This window comes from Dreissena polymorpha, chromosome 1 (genome assembly GCF_020536995.1).
Source record: "Dreissena polymorpha isolate Duluth1 chromosome 1, UMN_Dpol_1.0, whole genome shotgun sequence".
NCBI lineage: Eukaryota > Metazoa > Mollusca > Bivalvia > Myida > Dreissenidae > Dreissena > Dreissena polymorpha.
In genome coordinates this window covers 110,988,448-111,005,648 of record NC_068355.1, presented here as the reverse complement: position 1 = coordinate 111,005,648, position 17,201 = coordinate 110,988,448, and the positions used below count along the sequence as shown (strand labels likewise).

Below are 17,201 nucleotides of genomic sequence, written 5' to 3'. Positions count from 1 at the left end.
TAAAAAGCTATAAAATAATTTTTTAAACTTAATTGCGTCGAAGATTATTCAATAACGAACAACTTCAGTGCCTTCAGCGCTTTGATTCCAAATCCAAATGAACCTGGTCCCAGTCCAAATAGTGACAAAAAACACTGTGGTATCTCAACTGTATGTGTTAACTCAACTATATTCAACAGCAGAAACAGTACAAGCATCAAGACCTAATGAATGCTTGTTTTGTTCGAGTTTGTTAAAAGAAATTGGATTTCATATTTAACATTTAAATCCAATGTCAGTCGTGCATCTGACATGTTTGCTCATTAAAATTTGTCAGCTTGATTAATGTGTCTTATAATTACCAGCCATTAAAGCAAATATGAGGGAGATTCTTGACAGTGATCTAGAAAAATCCCATATTTTTCGAAGGGTTTGCCTGACTGGTCAATCCACTGTTCTTAATGCGTACTGAAGTATGTTCCATTTGCATAACTATCCGATGTTCTTTTTATGTCCCCCCACTATAGTAGTGGGGGACATATTGTTTTTGCCCTGTCTGTCTGTTGGTCTGTTTGCGCCAACTTTAATATTTTGCAAAAACTTTTGCTATATTGAAGATAGCAACTTCATATTTGGCATGCATGTGTATCTCACGAAGCTGCACATTTTGAGTGGTGAAAGGTCAAGGTCAAGGTCATCCTTCAAGGTCAGAGGTCAAATATATGTGGCCAAAATCGCTCATTTTATGAATACTTTTGCAATATTGAAGATAGCAATATGATATTTGGCATCAGGGATCATATTTTCCCGCAACATCAATCGGTCCGGATATAAATGGGGAAAAGTTTCCGAAAATGTGCATCCGAAATCATGACAAATTACGTTAAAAAATATACCATTGATTTTGCCATTCACGAAGGTGGTATAAAACATGTACAAGTTCTCAACTGGTTTTATCATTTGGTATTTCATTGTTGTTTCGTGTGCTGTTTTATCAGACTTGTTTCATCGTTGTCAATATTATTAATCTGTGTAAGTCTATACCGATGTTTTAAATTGTTGTCGACTCGATAATATCTTACAAACATGCACTGATCCAAACAAATGTTTGTGCGTAGGTTGGCTACTGACAACAACAAACCAAATAATTAAGAATTAATTTGTTGTCAAATACCCACGACCACGTCCGATAGTTTAGATGCGTAGGGATTAAATCACGAGAGCGAAGCATTTGAAACCACACATCTAATTTTCCGGTCGTGAGATATTCAACAACAAAGTATAAAGTACACGAATTATTTCGATTCTAACACGGTTTTACTAAAGATTTATTCAATGTATATTATTTTTCTTGTGTACTATTTTATGTGAAGTTCCGCCCATAAAAATAACTTTCGGCTGTTCTGTCGATCAGATCCGCTACTTTCATTCATAGTTATGTTACCGGATTATTACGCTGGTGGAAAATGTATCGGCGTGTTTTGTTTAGTTACAGCGCGTGCATTAAGACGCGTCTTTTCGGATGCGTCTTTAATCCGCTGTTCACAAGTTTTTTATTCTTGGTCTGACGTGCAATAAACCGGTCCTGACCGGTTTAGAGACTGCAGCGAATGGTTTATCACACCTAATCGAGATAAGAATGTCATTAGGGTGTGTTAGCATGTACACTGTGTAATCGATTTCATGACATGGGAATTTCAATAGCAAACAGAATCGGACCGACTGTTTGGGATTTTCAATCGTTCTTTCATGACCCCAATCGGTCTAGGACCGACAAAACCGAAAAAAATATGATCCCTGTTTGGCATGCATGTGTATCTCATGGAACTGCACATTTTGAGTGGTGAAAGGTCAAGGTCATCCTTCAAGGTCAGAGGTCAAATATATGTGGCCCAAATCGCTTATTTTATAAATACTTTTGCAATATTGAAGATAGCAACTTGATATTTGGCATGCATGGGCATCTCATAAAGCTGCACATTTTGAGTGGTGAAAGGTCAAGGTCAAGGTCATCCTTCAAGGTCAGAGGTCAAATATATGTGGCCCAAATCGCTTATTTTATGAATACTTTTGCAATATTGAAGATAGCAACTTGATATTTGGCATGCATGTGTATCTCATGGAGCTGCACATTTTGAGTGGTGAAAGGTCAAGGTCAAGGTCATCCTTCACAAGGTCAAGGTCATCCTTCAAGATCAAACATCATATAGGGGGACATTGTGTAGTGCTGCAACAATACGCCAAAAACCGTATTGCAATATATTGTCAGTTCAAAAACCCGTATTGCAATATATCGCAATATGTTGCTTACTTGTACCAAAATTATAACTTGCCAATTACCTGATAATCCCGTATATTCCAGTTTTAAAGCAAATTCTGGTATATATTTACTATAAATGTGCTCAAGAATAACAAGAAACACAAACATTCGCAACTTTTCTTAAGTATCAAATACATTTTGGCATTCGTTACTATTTAAAGATGTGATGAAATAACGTCCAACCGGGGCGTTTTTTCCACTGAACACGCGTAATTATCCCCACGCTTTTTGAAAAAAAGGTGGGGATATTGTGGTTATCTCCGCCGTCCGTCCGTCCGTCCGTCCGTCTGTCCGTTCGTCCGTCCTGGCCACTATCTCCTCCTACACTAAAAGCACTAGAACCTTGAAACTTACACACATGGTAGCTATGAGCATATGTGCGACCCTGCACTATTTGGAATTTTGATCTGACCCCTGGGTCAAAAGTTATAGCAGTTGGGGTGGGGCCGCGTCAGAAATTATCACTCATTTTTTTAGGTTATTTTACATTTACTTCTTTATTTCTACACCGATTCACTTCAAATTGATACTGGACCTCTCTTATGACAATACGGTCAATCTCAACCATGCATGGCCCCATTCCCAACCCTGGGGCGCCCCGCCCACATAGGCCACACCCACCAAAAATTTCCATTTACTATAATTTTTTCATTTCTACACGGATTCACTTCAAATTGATACTGAACTTTTGTTATGACATTAGGGTCAATCTCAACTATGCATGGCCCCAATCCCAACCCTGGGGCGCCCGCCCACATAGGCCACACCCAGCAAAAAATTCCATTTACTATAATTTTTTCATTTCTACATGGATTCACTTCAAATTGATACTGAACTTCTCTTATGACATTAGGGTCAATCTCAACTATGCATGGCCCCATAACCAACCCTGGGGCCCCGCCCACATAGACCACACCCATCAAAAATTGCCTTTACTATAATTTCTTCATTTCTACACCGATTCACTTCAAATTGATATTGAACTTCTCTTATGACAATACAGTCAATCTCAACTATGCATGGCCCCATTACCAACCCTGGGGCGCCCCGCCCACATAGACCACACCCACCCAAAATTGCCTTTTACTATAATTTCTTCATTTCTACACCGATTCACTTCAAATTGATACTGAACCTCTCTTATGACAATACGGTCAATCTCAGCTATGCATGGCCCCATTACCAACCCTGGGGCACACCTAGGTCAAACATTCGGCGTGGGGATACGCGTCGGCCTCTGCCGCGCCATTTCTAGTTCACCTGACGTGATGTTCCCGTTTTTATACAACACAAAATACACCCATACTTTCCATGCCACGTTCTACATGTCTGTATAATTTTTGCGCGCTTTTTATTGAGACAAAGGATAAAGCACTTTTTATTTGACGCTAGAATTTTTTATTGTCGCATTAGCATTAAAATTTGGAAGCGTAATTCCGAAGTTCGGAATACAAATTTAATAATGCTCAATTCAGAATCGAACAAAACATTTACAGCTGTGCGCAATTAATTCAACGATAATCTGTTCAAAAGCATCGAACAAATGCTCCGATGTAACAACGCTACTCCGTATAATACACTTTCAGAATGCTATTTTTACGGATTTTTTTTTTACACTGCTTTGTTTTGTTTACCTTCTTATCATTATTTCGAATGGCTTTTCTGGACAAATGTGAATGAATTTTTGTAAAATGTTCGTACCGGTATGATGAAAATCGTATCGCAATACAATATGCAAATAAACCGGTATATTGTTGCAGCACTAACATTGTGTTTCACAAACACATCTTGTTTGCATAATAACCAGGGAATGTTCTGTTATCATCAGAACATTTTCATTTTGTATTTTTAGCTCATAAATAAATATTCCTTTGGCATAAGTCCTGTGCTTTTAGATCCAATTCAAGCATTTCAATAGCCATTATTGATTGGTATATATATATTGAGTCATGAAATTCTGTTTTGAATATTATTACAATTGTTTTGTGAGATGTAAGATTTTGGTTGTATTTGGTCCTGAAAATGTTCATTATCAGTATCTCATTCCAGACATAACTAGAAATGGCGCGGCCGCGGCCGATGCGTATCCCCACATAGCAGCTTTTGACCCAGGGGCCAGATCAAAATTCCAAATATTGCACTGTCGCTCATATGCTCATTAAATCCATGTGTTAAAGTTTCAAGGTTCTAGTGCTAAAAGTGTAGGAGGAGATAGTGGCCGGGACGGACCGACAGACAGACGGCAAAGATAACCACATAATCCCCTCCCCGCTCCAATTCGGAGTGTGGGGATAAAAATGCAAGATATCATGCCTTTATTTATTGACAGATATATAAATTTCTGACCTTGGTCATGATTTATAAAGAGGAATTTAAAGTTTAACTATTTATGTTACTTAACTTTTGTATCTCATAAGGTTAATTATAATATACTCAAACTCATACTTTTACCTGTTCATACGTCTTTGAAAAAATTAAAGGACACTGACATTTTTATCAAAATATAAGCATCCCATTTTAATTTAGCCGTGCTTCGTGAAAAGGATGTTTAGTGCATGTAAGTAAAGTGTCGTCCCAGATAAGCCTGTGCAGTCCGCACAGGCTAATCAGGGACGACACTTTCTGCCTTAACTGGATTTTTGCTGAGATTTGACTTTCTTGAAACTAAAACTATCAGAAAAGCTGAAAGTGATGTTGCTGATTAGCCTGTGCACTGCACATCACCATGGCTCAATTGTGCACTGCACATCACCATGGCTCAATTGTGCACTGCACATCACCATGGCTCAATTGTGCACTGCACATCACCATGGCTCCATTGTGCACTGCACATCACCATGGCTCAATTGTGCACTGCACATCACCATGGCTCAATTGTGCACTGCACATCACCATGGCTCCATTGTGCACTGCACATCACCATGGCTCAATTGTGCACTGCACATCACCATGGCTCCATTGTGCACTGCACATCACCATGGCTCCATTGTGCACTGCACATCACCTAGCTCCATTGTGCACTGCACATCACCATGGCTCAATTGTGCACTGCACATCACCATGGCTCAATTGTGCACTGCACATCACCATGGCTCAATTGTGCACTGCACATCACCATGGCTCAATTGTGCACTGCACATCACCATGGCTCAATTGTGCACTGCACATCACCATGGCTCAATTGTGCACTGCACATCACCATGGCTCAATTGTGCACTGCACATCACCATGGCTCAATTGTGCACTGCACATCACCATGGCTCAATTGTGCACTGCACATCACCATGGCTCAATTTTGCACTGCACATCACCATGGCTCAATTGTGCACTGCACATCACCATGGCTCAATTGTGCACTGCACATCACCATGGCTCAATTGTGCACTGCACATCACCATGGCTCAATTGTGCACTGCACATCACCATGGCTCAATTGTGCACTGCACATCACCATGGCTCAATTGTGCACTGCACATCACCATGGCTCAATTGTGCACTGCACAGGCTAATCTGGGCCGGCACTGGACGCTTATGCCTTAAACACCCTTAATTATCACAGAGCATCACCATGGCTCAATTATATAAATAATTATAATAAAACTATCAACTCATAATTCATGTTTATAAATCAAATATAACTGCTTAAATAAATTCTATGAAGCCTTACAATTCACATCGAATTTAGCCCTACATGAACAAGACACACTAAATTTGTGGCATAGCTTGTGCAAACAAGACTAGACTATGTTTTGATACTTTAATGCTAAGCTTAAAATCCTACTAGTGCATTACACTTCAATGTTTTGATGTTGGATAAAATAACAGCTTTTGCTTTTAAAGAGTTCTTAATGTGTTTAAGTGTGTCAGTAGGTTTGGAAATAAGCCAACTGGCACATCCTGTAGGCCGGATTGAAGGCTTTCATAATGAAATTGTAAAGATGTGAGTCAGCATTCTGTGTAGCCATTGTTCAATAATTTCACTGTGTTAATGTGCTGCGTATTAACTGTTTATACTTGAGATTGCCACCTTCTAGTTGTTGTCAAATAATAGTGTGCCAATATTAAAAGCTTCTTCCATATGTTGTGTTATGTGATGTCACATCAATTGTCATTTGATTTTACAACCATTGTTAATATATGTGCAATCATTTATTTATTGCCATTGCCATGTGTTGTTACAACTTTTGTCATGTTTTGTCTCAACCAGTGTCACGCGTTGTTACAGACTTGGACAATGCTACAAGAACTGTTATCAGTTGGTGTTACAACCAATGCAATATGTAGACACAACACTGGCTAAGTTTCATGTGCTGTCTCAACCATCATCATCTACTATCACCACCATTGTAATGACTTTGCAAAACCATTTAAAATTTGCTCATTCAACCATTGTCATATTCTGTCACAAGTATTCCTATACTCTGTATTATTACAATCAATGTTACAACGTTTGCGATGAGTTGTTACAATCATTGTGATAAGTTGTTACAACAATTGTTATACCCCCACAAACGAAGTTTAGGGGGGTATATAGGAGACTGAGCTTGTCTGTTGGTCGGTCAGTCGGTCGGTCCGTATTAAGTGTCCGCTCTCTAATTCAAGTTGTTTTCATCCGATCTTCACCAAACTTGGTCAGATGTTGTATCTAGATGATGTCTAGGTCAAGTTTGAATATGGGTCATGCGGTATCAAAAACTAGGTCATGGGGTCACTTGGTGCGTTTTATACATTGAGCATGGTGTCCGCTCTCTCATTCAAGTAGTTTTCATCGGAGCTTCATTAAACTTGGTCAGAAGTTGTATCTAGATGATGTCTAGGCCAAGTTCGAACATGGGTCATGGCAGGTCAAAAACTAGGTCACGGGGTCACTAAGTGCGTTTTAAACATTGAGCTTGGTGTTCGCTCTCTTATTCAAGTAGTTGTCATCCGACCTTCACCAAACTTGGTCAGAAGTTGTATCTAGATGATGTTAAGGTCAAGTTCAAACATGGGTCATGCCGGGTCAAAAACTAGGTCACGGGGTCACTTAGTGCGTTTTAAACATTGAGCATGGTGTTCACTGTTTTTTGTGAAGACGACATGCAAAATAATCTGTGTCAAAGCGGCATTTGGGGGTATTCGTCACGTCTGTGACAAAGCTCTAGTTTTCATTGCAACGATCGCCCATACTTCTCCACATGTCTTTTGTAACTGTCAGCATTAAAGAGACAAAACATACATTTGTACATGACAACAGGGTCTACTAAAATCTTCAAAACTTTAAATTCATTTGAAATATCTCTTTTAGTTCATTACATCAAAACACAAAGACATTTTATTTGACGGAAATGATGAATTCTGTTATCAGATGTCTGCTTTTGATACCAAGGTTGAGTGACCTATTTATTATCATTTTGCTGTGGAAAGTGTTTAAGAAGGAGTGGGCTTTAAAACAGAACTTGATATATTGAACTGTTCAATATTTTAAGATTATGAAGTTGATATTGGGTGGATGTATTGAGTTTTGAAGACAAAGATATGAAGTAGATTTGGAGAAGCTTTACGAAAGTGCTTTTTTCCTGTATCTTCCTTTGATTGTGATAATAGTATTTAATGTATTCTTTCCGTATGTCTAAAACTTGATTTGATTTTCTTTTGTTAAGTAGAAACATGGTATATATTCAGTAAAAGAAAGGCACACACTGATGAGGGTTGGCAAAAAAATTCAGTTTATTCTCAGATATTTGCATTTAAATGAGTAATTTTAGCTCACCTGAGCATTTCACCTGAGCACATTGTGCTCATGGTGAGATTTTGTGATAGATTATTGTCAGTTGTGCATCATGCTGCATTAACATTTGCCTTGTTAACACACTAGAGGCCACATTTATTGTCCGATCTTCCTGAAATTTGGTCAGAAAAATTGTGCTAATGAAATCTTGGATGAGTTAGAAATTGGATGAGTTCGAAATTGGTTCCGGTTGGTTGAAAAGCATTGCCGCCATGGGGCGGGGCATTTTTCTTATATGGCTATAGTTAAACCTTGGTAACAATCTAGAGGCCACATTTAGTGTCCAAATATCCATGAAATAAGGAAGAAGATTTAAGAAGAAGATTAAGAAGATTTATACCGATATCTTGGACAAGTTTAAAAATGGTTCCAGTTGCTTGAAAACCATGGCTGCCAGGGGGCGGGGCATTTTTTCTTAAATGGCTTTAGTAAAACCTTGTTAACACTCTAGGGGCCACATTTATTGTCCGATCATCATGAAACTTGGTCAGAAAATTTGTCCCCATGATATGTTGAAAGAGTTTGAAAATGGTTCCGGTTGCTTGAAAAAGAGGGTGCGGGGCTTTTTTCGTTATATGGCTACAAATGGCTATAGTAAAACATTTTTAACACTCTAGAGGCCACATTTATGGTCCAATCTTCAAAAAACTTGGTTAGAAGATTTGTCCCAATGATATCTTGGATAAGTTGGAAAATTATTCCGGTTGGTGGAAAAAATGGCCGCCAGGAGGCGAGGCATCTTCTTATATGGCTAAAGAAAACTTTGTTATTACTCTAAAAGTCACATTTATTGTCCAAACTTTATAACACTTGGTCAGAACATTTGTTTTAATGATAGCTTGGATCAGTATGAAAATAGTTCCGGTCTGCTGAAAAACATGGCTGCCTAGCTAGAGTCGGGGATTTTATCCTAATATGGCTATAGTAAAACCTTGTTAACACTCTAAAAGATTCATTTATAGTTCAATCTGCATGAAACTTAGTCAGAACTTTTGTTCTCATAATATCTTGGGGCTGCACTAAGCGGGTCAGTTTCTTTGTATCTCAGGTGAGCAATTTTGGGCATTTGATGCCCTCTTGTTTAACATTTTAATTATATTAAACAAACTCGATATTACAGTAGTTAAAAATATTATTACCTTGCAATTTGATAATAAGTAATAATCCAACAAAACACTGTGCCATTTTTTACGATAAATGTGTTTAAGAATTTCTTAAACACACCTGTACACCATTAATGTTAGGAATTGAACAGGAAGTTTGTAAATTGGAACAAATCGGTCTTTCTTGGAAAATCCTAGATAAATGTAATCGTTGTTTCCATGCTTGGGCTGTGTAATTACGACAAAGCGGGACTCAATTTGGATGAAACACGCGTTCTCCGTTCTCAGCAAAAGATTCGAAAGGCAGAGCTATGCTCGCGCTGTTACTTAATTGAACAATTGCCATTGAGTAACAAACACACTACTGGTTCAGCATTTTGATTGCATGATAAAGAAAGCAAATTTTGTCGGCGAGAAATGGTAAATTGATTCTTTGTTAACCAACCAACATACCGGTACTTCAGAAATTGTTAATTCATATCAATAGATTCATGGTAAATTGATTCTTTGATAACCAACCAATTCACTTCAGAAACTGTACATTCATATTCATTGATTCTTGGTAAATTGATTCTTTAATAACCAACCAACTCATTTCAGAAAATGTAACATTCATCACCTTTAATTTATGGTAAATTGATTCTTTGATAACCAACCAACTCACTTCAGAAACTGTTAATTCATATCCATTGATTTATGGTAAATTGATTCTTTGATAACCAACCAACTCACTTCAGAAACTGTTAATTCATATCTATTGATTTATGGTAAATTGATTCTTTGATAACCAACCAACTCACTTCAGAAACTGTTAATTCATATCCATTGATTTATGGTAAATTGATTCTTTGATAACCAACCAACTCACTTCAGAAACTGTACATTCATATCCATTGATTCATGGTAAATTGATTCTTTGATAACCAACCAACTCACTTCAGAAAATGTAACATTCATCACCTTTAATTCATGGTAAATTGATTCTTTGATAACCAACCAACTCACTTCAGAAACTGTTAATTCATATCCATTGATTTATGGTAAATTGATTCTTTGATAACCAACCAACTCACTTCAGAAACTGTACATTCATATCCATTGATTCATGGTAAATTGATTCTTTGATAACCAACCAACTCACTTCAGAAACAGCGCAGTCATCACCTTTGATTCCTGATAAAGAGAGACTTTGCGAAACTATTTACAAATGTGTTAAACGAACGCTTAAAATCTTGGGCAGAAACCCATGACATTCTTACAGACGCGCAGTTCGGATTTAAACCAAATGGCAGTTCTGTTGATGCAATTTTCATTCTTAACCATTTAATAGAAAAGCAAATACAAAGTAAAAACAAACTTTTCTGCTGTTATGTCGATTACCGGAAGGCGTATGATCTAATAAATCGCGGACAGCTATGGCATAAAATGATTTTATCGGAAATCGACGGCAAGTTAATTTCACTTATCCGCTCTATCTATAGCGAGATCAAACTGCAAGTTATACACATGGGGTCATTTTCGGACCTTTTTAGTAGTAATGTCAGACTATTACAAGGAGAAATAACTTCGCTGATAATGTTTTCTCTATTTATTAATGATATAGAATTTAATTTGCAAAACGGAATAAACGCAGTAATAACGTTAGATCAATTGTCTATTTATCTCCTCCTATTTGCGGATGATGCTGTCCTTTTCTCAGAAACTAAAGAAGGACTTCAGGAATCGTTGAACAATCTAGAATTATATTGCAACAAATGGAATTTAACTGTAAATATTGAAAAAAAAAAATTGGATTTAGAAAAGGGGGACCGCTAAGCAAGAACTGAAATGGATCTACAAAGAAAAAGTTATTGAAATAGTTAGCAATTTTAACTACCTTGGTATTGTTATGTCAAATGAGGGCTCATTTATGCTTGCCACTAATACACTTTATGGTAAAGCTACAAGGGCTATGAATTCACTTTTTTATGTATCCCACTATAGTAGTGGGGGACATATTGTTTTTGCCCTGTCTGTTGGTTGGTCTGTCTGTCTGTCTGTCTGTCTGTCTGTCTGTTTGCGCCAACTTTAACATTTTGCAATAACTTTTGCTATATTGAAGATAGCAACTTCATATTTGGCATGCATGTGTATCTCATGAAGCTGCACATTTTGAGTGGTGAAAGGTCAAGGTCATCCTTCAAGGTCAGAGGTCAAATATAGGTGGCCAAAATCGCTCATTTTATGAATACTTTTGCAATATTGAAGATAGCAACTTGATATTTGGCATGCATGTGTATCTCATGCAGCTGCACATTTTGAGTGGTGAAAGGTCAAGGTCAAGGTCATCCTTCAAGGTCAGAGGTCAATTATATGTGGCCCAAATCGCTTATTTTATGAATACTTTTGCAATATTGAAGATAGCAACTTGATATTTGGCATGCATGTGTATCTCATGGAGCTGCACATTTTGAGTGGTGAAAGGTCAAGGTCAAGGTCATCCTTAAAGGTCAGAGGTCAAATATATGTGGCCCAAATCGCTTATTTTATGAATACTTTTGCAATATTGAAGATAGCAACTTGATATTTGGCATGCATGTGTATCTCATGGAGCTGCACATTTTGAGTGGTGAAAGGTCAAGGTCATCCTTCAAGGTCAAGTATATGGGTCAAAATTGCGCATGTTATGTCACATCTGCAATATTGAAGCTAGCAATTTTATATTTGAAATGCGTGTGTATCTCAAGGAGCTGCGCATTTTGAGTGGTGAAGGGTCAAGGTCATCCTACAAGGTCAACATCATATAGGGGGACATTTTGTTTCTCAAACACATCTTGTTGTATTACAAAAGATATGGAATCGCCAATAAATGTTATGTTCAAGCTGTTTGATTCATATGTATTATCAATCCTTAATTATAATTGCGATGTATGGGGATTTATTGCGGCAACTAATATTGAACGTATTCACAGAAAGTTCTGTAAAAGAATGTTAAATGTAAAACTGTCAACAATTTCAATGTCACTCTATGCCGAACTTGGTCGATTTCCTTTGTATATTGGTAGATTCCTACGAATTGTTAAATATTTTTTAAAACATCATCAAAAGAAACAAGGAAATTGTATTCTTACAACGGTCATTAATATGCAAAGATTAGAAATTGAAACACAAAATAACTCTGTTAATTGGTCCTTTAAAATTCGCAAACTTTTAAACCAAACAGGATTTACAGATGTATGGTTGTTTCCTGAGTCAGTTATAATTGAAAGTTTTATTCCTTTGTTAAAGACTAGACTCAGAGATCAGTATGTATCTGAGTGGAGAGTTAATGTTGATTCATCCACTTCATTACTTTTGTATAAGGAACTTGTATTTGAAAGATCTGTGTATTTAGATGTCATTGACAATAAAAAACATAGAAACATGATTGCTAAAATACGTCTATCGTCACATAATCTGTTAATTGAAACGGTAGACATTATAACATTATCAGAAATGAAAGAATTAATACTTTATATAATCTTGACAATTTAGAAGACGAATATCACTTTTTACTTAGATGTCCATTTTATTTAGAAAAAAGATCAAAATATATATCAAAATACTATTCAATAAGACCAAGTACATGTATGCATAAATTTTTGAAACTCTTAAATAGTAATAATAAAGGTACCCTTCGGAATTTAGCAATTTACTGTATAACATGTTTTAAGAAAAGAAATAATGTTATTTTTGTTTAACTCTACTTTTATAATGGTTATTTATTAACCGTTTGATATGAAATGAATAAACTGTGTTTTAATCTGTTGACGCCAAATTTTGTTGACATTTTCAGTGTATTATGTAATTTATCTATGTATTTTTTGCTGCTTCCTCTGTTGTTGTTTATATGCTTAAGTGAATAAAATATTTGTTCTGTTCTTTTCTGATAACTAACCAAATCAATCTTAAATCTGAAAATTTAAAAGTTTTAGTCATTGTAAAATAAACTTCAATAACCAACCAAATGACTTCAGAAACTGTGCAGTTGTAGGCTTGTGTCATTGTAAATTCTGCTTTGATGATAATTATAGAATCACACCAGTAACTGTGCAGTTTTTAATCTTTAACCCTTACAAAAAATGCATTAAAACCCTTTATGTTAAGATGTGAGTGTGTAAGTAAATAAAGCAGACTGTAATAAATGTTGCCAAATGACAATATAAAAGGCTCTTTGTTCATAAGCATGAAACTTTATATGAAAATAATGAGAATATATGAAAATAAGAAAATGATTTATTTATATCAGATCTGGCTGTTACATAACATTTTACGCATACATTTATTAAGTACGTATTCTTATTTGCAGCAAGATGTCAGATGTACTGGTTTGAACTCAGTTATGTTGGGTTATTAATGCCCGGGTTTACTTTGGATAGATTAACTGGTTGCTAAGTGTTATGTAGTCTTGCAGACAGTTGAGTTTAACAAAATAAACTAAGTGCACTGAAGTTTTAAGACCCAATTTGATGTATGATGGGTGGAATCTGTTCCATTTTGCATTTACCATTTATATGTGAGCTTTGCTCTGGAATAAAGGGGCTTAATTCATATGCACATGCATTATAAATGACTTTTATAACTTTTCATTAAGTGATTGTACTTAAAGTCATTTTATCAGTATTTTTTAAATGTGTTCATGCACCCATGGACTTGTTTTAACTTTAGATTTTGGTAGTTGTCTTCAACATCCAGTTTTATGGTTAAATCAATTTGAATGATGTATATATATATATATAAGTGTTTATTTTATGTATAATTTGTCAAAATTAATGAATTTAAGGGGTAGAAATGGATATAATTCATTGTTTATGTCTTATTTCAACTTCAAATAATATTGTGATCTTGGCTTAAGTATTTAAATAACACTCCTTCTTTTATTTTTCAGTAAAAGTGTTTGTGTTTTTTTTATCATTTTAACTGTTTTTATGCCCCCCGTAGGGTGGCATATAGCAGTTGAAATGTCCGTCAGTCTGTCCGTCTGTCGTCTGTCCGAAAAAACAAACTTTTAACGTTGGCCATAACTTTTGCAATATTGAAGATAGCAACTTGATATTTGGCATGCATGTGTATCTCATAAAGCTGCACAATTTGAGTGGTGGACGTTCAAGGTCAAGGTTATCCTTCAAGGTCAAAGGTAATTTTTTTTACATATATATTTCAAAGCGGCGTTCTCATAAAGCTGTACATTTTGAGTGGTGGAAGTTCAAGGTCAAGGTCATCCTTCAAGGTCAAAGGTAAAAAATAATTTTTTTTTTTTTTAATTCAAAGCGGCGCAATAGGGGGCATTGTGTTTCTGACAAACACATCTCTTGTTTTAACCAGGTTTTCCGAAACTTTAATTATGTTGTCAATTGTGAGATTTTAAAACCATTGCACATTTGTTAACAATCATTAGACGGTTTTTCGCGCAAAAGAATTACGTCGATATCTCCAAGGTCAAAGTCACACTTTGAGTTCAAAGGTAAAAAATGGCCATTAATGAGCTTGTCCTGGCCATAACTATGTCATTCATTGTGGGATTTTAAAATCATTTGACACATTTGTTCACCATCATTGGAGGGTGTGTCACACGGAAGAATTACGTCAATATCTCCAAGGTCAAGGTCGCGATGACTAAAAATATATTTATTTTGAAACAAAGGGGCTAATTATAAACAATCAGTTCAGTTTTAGTTGTCTCCCTTTATCATACTTTTTTTTCAAATTGAAAACCTGGTTTTGTGACAATTTTGTCTCCTGTTTTAAGTGTGCTCATGCTTTCATGGACACGGTTTCATTTTTTAGGATTATTAAAAAAATCCTCTAAACAAATAATGTTTTGTTGCATAATATATTTAAACAATACAGTTATTGTAACATGCACATGTCTATTTTAACAATTATTTGTTAACATTAATAATAACAATTGGTAAAACTGAATATAAATAATTTTTGACAAAAACTGAATATAAATCATTGTTGACAAAAACTGAATATAAACCATTGTTGAAAACAGCTTATTCCAAGATTGATGTCTTACTCCAACTTCACATACTAGTGTGTTTTTCGTGTTTTTCGCATTATTTCGTCACTGTTGTGACAAGAATTGTTGTTAAATGCCAAGTTTATATGTTATTACATTTCTGAAAAAGGCTGCAATACAATAATTCAATACAGTTATCAGTGAAGTTGTTTCGTTAGACAAAATGCCCAAACATGCATTAAAATGTACATTAAGCAATTCAGTAAGTAAAGGAAGCCATGTTAAATTGATATACTTTTTCTTCCGTTGTAAGAAAAAGGCAAGTCTTTAAAGGGGCCTTTTCACAGATTTTGGCATTTTTTGAACTTATTCATTAAATGCTTTATATTGATAAATGTAAATATTGGATCGTAAAAATTCCAGTAAAAAATCAAGAAAAAAATTAAAAAAAGGAAAAGAACATTGCCCGGAGCAGGTTTCGAACCAGTGACCCCTGGAGTCCTGCCAGAGTCCTGAAGTAAAAACGCATTAGCCTACTGAGCTATTCCGCCGTGTACACATTCTTGACGTATTTTATACCTTATATAAGCAATCTTCGTAGTTTCACAAAATTTAACGACAAAAACAGAACTCTCCAAATTATTCAATCGTTTCTCGTTGCAACGCTTTATAATTTTTAGGTTTTAAAATCGTCAAAAGATGCATATAATGGCTATATTAGAGCATGGTTAATGTTCAGTATTACTGTTTCCTCACAAATATCATAACTAAAACGAAAACTTACGAATCTGAAACAACTTTTTTCAATTTTGTCAATTTACCAAAGCGTGAAAAGATCCCTTTAAGCCAACATGCTCACAGACCTTTGGTACCTTTGGAATCTCTTAATAATAATGTAAATGAACAGAATACCAACCTACCAGCAGGGTCCAGAAGGAAGCTCAATAATTACCTTTAACAAAACCCAGGATATTTCAAATGATGCTGGTAATTGCCTTACAATTATTGTTTTTGAATCATTTATTATAAAAAAATTCATGTATATTTTAGATAAGCCTGCAGCAGTTGTATTTTTTGCCACTGGACAGCCATTTTTCTTCCCAAGTGGAGAAAGTACCTGTAATGTACAAAGTGGAAAAAAATAGCGTGAAAAAAACTAAAATTGGGAAAATTGGCTTCCTAAAGTCTTCAGACTAAGAATTATGGGTCTTTCTAATTGATTGGTATAAAGAGCAAAACTTAATCGAAATATTCATTTACATGCATTATGCCTTGAAATGTTGAGTTTCAGTGCTCATTGTATCTGTTTATTGTCCCCTACCAGTGAAACCGGAGGGGACTTATGGTTTGCGCTCCGTCTGTCTGTCTTTCAGTCTGTCAGTCTGTCACACTTTTCTGGATCCTGCGATAACTTTTTAAGTTCTTAATATTTTTTCATGAAACTTGAAACATGGATAGATGGCAATATGGAGATTATGCCCATCTTTAAATTTTTTTCCTAGGTAAAAAAATCTGGTTGCAATGACAAAATTAAAAAAAATAATCTGACAACAGTGGAGTTTCACCGGTAGGGGACAATATTGCTTGGCAATCTCTTGTTACAGATAATGCACTGTTTGGAACCCAGTTAATGACATTTTCATTCCTATGGTAATTTTTCAGAGGGCATTTGGTAATTTTGTTTTTTATCAATTGGGAACTTTTACGGGTTATTTATTAAGAAGAAAAAATCACTGCAAGATGAACGAAAAGTTTTGGGTCAACCAAGATGAATTCCCATTTTAGATTCAGATGTTGTTGTGACAGTAAACAACATCCCTTTAACCACAAATGCTTTAAAAGAATTAACACTGTTATGAAAAACTCTTTATGTACTGTTTGGCACATACTTGTGATGAGCCATTATCTGATTATTTTTTTACCATATCCAGGCAAAGTTATTTACATGCAACAAATGAATTTCGCTGACAAAGCGTACCACATCCCACTGTTTCTTATGCTAATGGAATTCCTATTGTTGCCTATATTTCATACATGTAGCACACA

General features: G+C 35.6%; 1 protein-coding gene and 1 long non-coding RNA gene across 5 annotated transcripts in view; both read left to right on the top strand.

Moving 5' to 3' along the window:
- The window catches only part of LOC127844417 (ecdysone-induced protein 78C-like), a 120,319-nt gene that overhangs the window by 13,327 nt on the left and 89,791 nt on the right, over positions 1 to 17,201 (top strand). The gene's annotated exons all lie outside the window — the stretch shown is intronic.
- LOC127844420 (uncharacterized) lies at positions 490 to 11,941 on the top strand. 2 transcript variants are annotated; one of them, XR_008032724.1, is made up of 4 exons: positions 490 to 666; positions 1,988 to 2,133; positions 11,344 to 11,515; positions 11,668 to 11,941. It is a non-coding gene; the product is annotated as an uncharacterized LOC127844420 (long non-coding RNA). The 2 variants fall into 2 exon arrangements; XR_008032723.1 differs by lacking the exon at positions 490 to 666 and having other exon boundaries at positions 1,872 to 2,133.